This window comes from Canis lupus, chromosome 8 (assembly GCF_011100685.1).
Source record: "Canis lupus familiaris isolate Mischka breed German Shepherd chromosome 8, alternate assembly UU_Cfam_GSD_1.0, whole genome shotgun sequence".
NCBI lineage: Eukaryota > Metazoa > Chordata > Mammalia > Carnivora > Canidae > Canis > Canis lupus.
In genome coordinates, this window is record NC_049229.1 from 23,714,331 (window position 1) to 23,719,434 (window position 5,104).

Genomic DNA, 5,104 nt, shown 5'->3' on the forward strand with positions numbered 1-5,104 from the left:
TCATGGTTTTGGCTTAAGTCATGAACTCAAGGTCCTGGGATCAAGCCCATATTCACTGGGGCTTGGAAAGGAGTCTGCTGGAGATTTTCTCTTCCTTTCCCTCTCCATCTCCCTCTTCTACTCTCGTGTTCTTTCTCTCTCAAATAAATAAATTAATTTAAAAAATTTATTTGTGATTTCAGAACATACGTAGGAATTAGTTGTGCCTAGAGTTAGTAAGGTTTAATAAGGTTTAAAACTCCCATTTGCCCCAGATTTTGTTGCTATTGTTATTAAATCTCTCAATCCTACCCTGCCCCCACCTTTCCCCACCTAAATCAGGATTGCGTGTGTGATGTGTGCATGTACATACAGGAGAGATAGAGACAGTGTCTCCTGACAGCTCTAGCATTACATGGTCAATATCCTGTACAATTCTATATTAAGAGAAACTCTTACCTGTAATTTTCATGTATCAATTTTCATTGAGGAGCTATGACTGCTGTTGGAATCATGTGATCTCCTCTTGGACCAATCGCTGTAAACTGGGAACTCTAAGTCTGGATCATCTGTCTAACCTGAAGTCAATATGCACATGTCCTCTCTAACCATATTACCTTTATAAGGATACTACAAAGATGTCTGTGATTTACATCACTCTGAGATGTAATGTGTAATACTTAACTTCATATTATCCTGACACAGTGAGAGAGAAAATTAGAACTAGTTGGCTTTGTATTCACAAATGGAGAAATCGCTTTTTTGCAACGGGTTTGCCGCCAGAACACAGGTGTCGTGAAAACCACTGCTAAACCTAAACCAAAATGGGAAAGGAAAAGACTCACATCAACATCGCTATCATTGGACACATAGATTCGGGCAAGTCTACCACTACTGGCCATCTGATCTACAAATGTGGTGAGATCAACAAAAGAACTATCAAAAAATTTGAGAAGGAGGCTGCTGAGATGGGAAAAGGCTCCTTCAAGTATGCCTGGGTTTTGGATAAACTGGAAGCTGAAGGTGAACATGGTATCATCATTGGTATCTCCCTGTGGAAATTTGAGACCAGCAAGTTTTATGTGACCATCACTGATGCCCCAGGACACAGAGACTTTATCAAAAACATGATTACAGGCCCATCTCAGGCCGACTGTGCTGTTCTGATTGCAGCTGCTGGTGTTGGTGAATTTGAAGCAGGTATCCACAAGAATAGGGAGACCCGTGAGCATGCACTTCTGGCTTACACACTGGGTGTAAAACAACTAATTGTTGGTATTAACAAAAAGGATTCCACTGAGCCACCCTACAGCCAGGAGAGATACGAGGAAATCGTTAAGGAAGTCAGCACCTACAGTAAGAAAATTGGGTACAATCCCAACACAGTAGCATTTGTGCCAATTTCTGGTTGGAATGGTGACACCATGCTGGAGTCAAGTGCTAACATGCCTTGGTTCAAGGGGTGGAAAGTCACGTGTAAAGATGGGAATGCCAGTGGAACCACACTGCTTGAAGCTCTGGATTGCATTCTGCCACCAACTCATCCCAACTGATAAGCCCTTGTTTCTGCCTCTCCGGGACGTCTACAAAATTGGTGGTATTGGTACTGTCCCCGTGGGTCAAGTGGAGACTGGTGTTCTTAAGCCTGGCATGGTGGTCACCTTTGCTCCAGTCAATGTTACAACTGAAGTTAAGTTGGCTGAAATACACCATAAAGCTTTGAGTGAGGCTCTTCCTGGGAACAATGTGGGCTTCGATGTGAAGAACATATCTGTCAAAGATGTTCGTGGTGGCAATGTGGCTGTTGACAGCAAAAATGACCCACCAATGGAAGCTGCTGGCTTCATGGCTCAGGTGATTATCCTGAACCATCCAGGCCAAATCAGTGCTGGATATGCACCTGTGCTAGATTGTCACACAGCTCACATTGCTGGCAAGTTTGCTGAGCTGAAGGAGAAGAGAGATCATCATTCTGGAAAAAAGATGGAAGATGGTCCCAAGTTCTTGAAATCTGGGGATGCTGCCATTGTTGATATGGTTCCTGGCAAACCTATGTGTGTCGAGAGCTTCTCTGACTATCCTCCTCTGGGCCGTTTTGCTGTTCGTGACATGAGACAGATGGTTGCTGTGGGTGTTATCAAAGCAGTGGACAAGAAGGCAGCTGGAGCTGGCAAAGTCACCAAGTCGGCCCAGAAAGCTCAGAAGGCTAAATGAATATTATCCCCAATACCTGCCACCCCAGTCTTAATCAGTGGTGGAAGAACAGTCTCAGAACTGTTTGTGTCAACTGGCCATTTAAGTTTAATAGTAAAAGACTGGTTAAGGATAAAATGCATCATAAAACCTTCAGGAGGAAAGGAGAATGTTTTGTGGGCTGTTTTTTTTTTTTTAATTTTTTAAAAAGATTTTATTTAAGCATTCATGAGAGAGAGAGAGAGAGAGAGAGAGAGAGGCAGAGACACAGGCAGAGGGAGAAGCAGGCTCCATGCAGGGAACTCGATGGGGGACTCGATCCCGGGTCCCCAGGATCACGCCCTGGGCCGAAGGTGGCGCTAAACCACTGAGCCACTCCGGCTGCCCCCATTTGTTTTTTCATGTGTGTGGCAGTTTTAAGTTCTTAGTTTTTAAAATCAATACTTTTTAATGGAAAAAACTTGACCAAAAATCTGTCACAGAATTTTGAGACCCATTAAAACAAAAGTTTAATGAGAGGAAATAATAAAAATAAATGGAGAAGTCATTTATTCCATTTAACATGAATTGTCAAAGTTCAATTGCTTTTCCCCCAAGTTTTTAGCTCTCATTTAACAAAATTACTAACCCTGTGAGTAAAGATTAATTCTGTTTAATATTACCATTTATACTAATTGAAATGATATTTTATAATTTATTAAAAAAGTACATGAGCCACTAAAGTGTATCAGTTCCCCTATTATTTTATTTTGTGAATGTCATCGACAACTGCTGTGCAGTGTCTTTAAATTGTGGAAGGGAGCTTCTGTATTCGTTCCAGAGACAGTGTTGTATTTTCCAGAAACCTTTCAAGAATTTCATGTTTCAATTCAGAGCTGTGCAAGTACTTTCAGCATTCTAAATTGCTCTTCTCCAAAGTTTTCAATGTCATATTTCATAGATTTAAGTCACAAAGCTCAGTGATAATTGCCGTCATTAAATTTGAGTTTTTGAAAGTTTTAATGGAATCTGTGTCACGTCTTCTTGCTTATTATGCTATTGTAGTGGAAACCGAAACTTCTCAAAGACAAATTTTCTGTATTGTTATGTTTATATTAGAAGAAGAAGGGTTTTTTGTTTGTTTGTTTGTTTTTGTTTTTTTTTTTTTTAAGAATCTATTTATTTGAGAGAGAGAGAGAAAGAAAGTGCAGACAGAGGGGAGGAGTAAAGGGAGAAGCAGACTCCCCACCAGGCAGGGAGACTGATGTGGGACTCTATCTCATACTCTGGGATCATGACCTGAGCTGAAGGCAGAAGCTTAACAGACTGAGACACCCAAGCACTCTAGAATAAGAGGTTCTATATACTCTTAAAAACATACCTATAAATGTCATAATCTTTGATATTTTAATTCCAAATACAAAGAACTCAGTATATTCTCCAATATAATGATTTAAATAAAAAATAATTCTACAAGGAATTTAAAATTGGTAATATTATAATTTTGCCCTTATTCAAGAAATTTTCTTGTATATTTCAAATGGTATCAGACTTAAGAAAGAAAAATAATATATAACATTTAATCAGGAGCCCAGATAAACACAACATAATCAGCTACTGGAAAATTGGTTATGTTCCTTTCTACTTTGCAAAGAAAACTGTCCCAAATTTGATTCCACTGCCACAGATTTACTCCAAATCAGTACATAACAAAAGGATTCCTCTTTACAAATGTTAAATCCCAACTCATTTTCTTCTGAATCCACCATCCCCACAGTTTTTCCTCTTGCAACATCAATGGCAGGGTTGTGAAAGCAGACAGCTGTCCCTCCATTATTTTTTTCATTACATGCTACAGACTGTCAGTAACTCTTATATTTCAGATTGAACTGAACAGTCTGAAGGAAGTTCAGTTCAGGGTCAAGCTCCCTGAAATAGCATGAAATTGTGCATTGCTGGAAATAGAGGGTTTAATCTTTGTGCCAAGGGTCATAAAACAGGATCATCTGGTCTTTCAGCCATTACTCTTCTGCCACAGTGAGTTCCTAGACTATTTGTAACTTTTGCTGATTGAAAGAAATAACTGAAGAAGAAATCGTCATTTGGTTAAAAGAACAGGGGAAAAAAATGCTATAACCTACCTACTACTTGGACTTGATTTACTGAAGTTCTGCTTCACTGACATATTCAATAAATTGCAATTAGCCCTCACAGACTTAATATTCAAAAACCCATGGTTACTGGAGTGTGCTGTGTAGGAGTCAGTCATGCAAACCAGGGCAATATATTGATGCACACACGGTACATATTTTAGTGACATTATTTCTGTTTGATTTGATGTTCTTTCTGCACAGCAGTATTTCAACAATTCTAAAAATGTCTTCCTTTATAGCTCACAGCATAAAAATTCCTTTTTCAACATCAGGTGGAAAATAATAGAATTTATGCTTAAAGATAACTAAGAAGATGTTATAAAGCTAAATTATACTACAATAGCTTTTTAACAGTAGAATGATATTTTTTAAAGCCCTTTTCTCTATGGTGTCATTTAAATAATTATTTATTCATTCGACAAACATTTTAGAGGTTTTGGTTATAATTTCCTGTATCCAATGGAAATTATTCCTCATAAATTTTATTTTTTGACATAACTAAGGGAAAATAATAGAGATTACATAAGGAAAATAAGAATTAGCCTAGATGCTGATAACATAATTATTTTATATCATTTGACATTTTGCCTGAGTCCTTTTTATATTAAAAGATAGAATACTATGGTGAGAGCCATACTGTATTTTCTGGTTCTTGGCTACTTTAGGGCGTATCTCTTGGAGAAATAATTACTGTAGGATTTTTTCTTAATTTGAACAATCATGGCTATATATGGAGCACACACATGCATGCATGCACACAAAGAATAATAAAAATCTCAGATGATCAACTGCCTGATATT

General features: G+C 38.2%; 1 pseudogene; it reads left to right on the top strand.

Moving 5' to 3' along the window:
• Window positions 1-803: 803 nt before the first annotated feature.
• Window positions 804-2,193, top strand: LOC100682850 (annotated as a pseudogene).
• The last annotated feature ends 2,911 nt before the right edge of the window (window positions 2,194-5,104 follow it).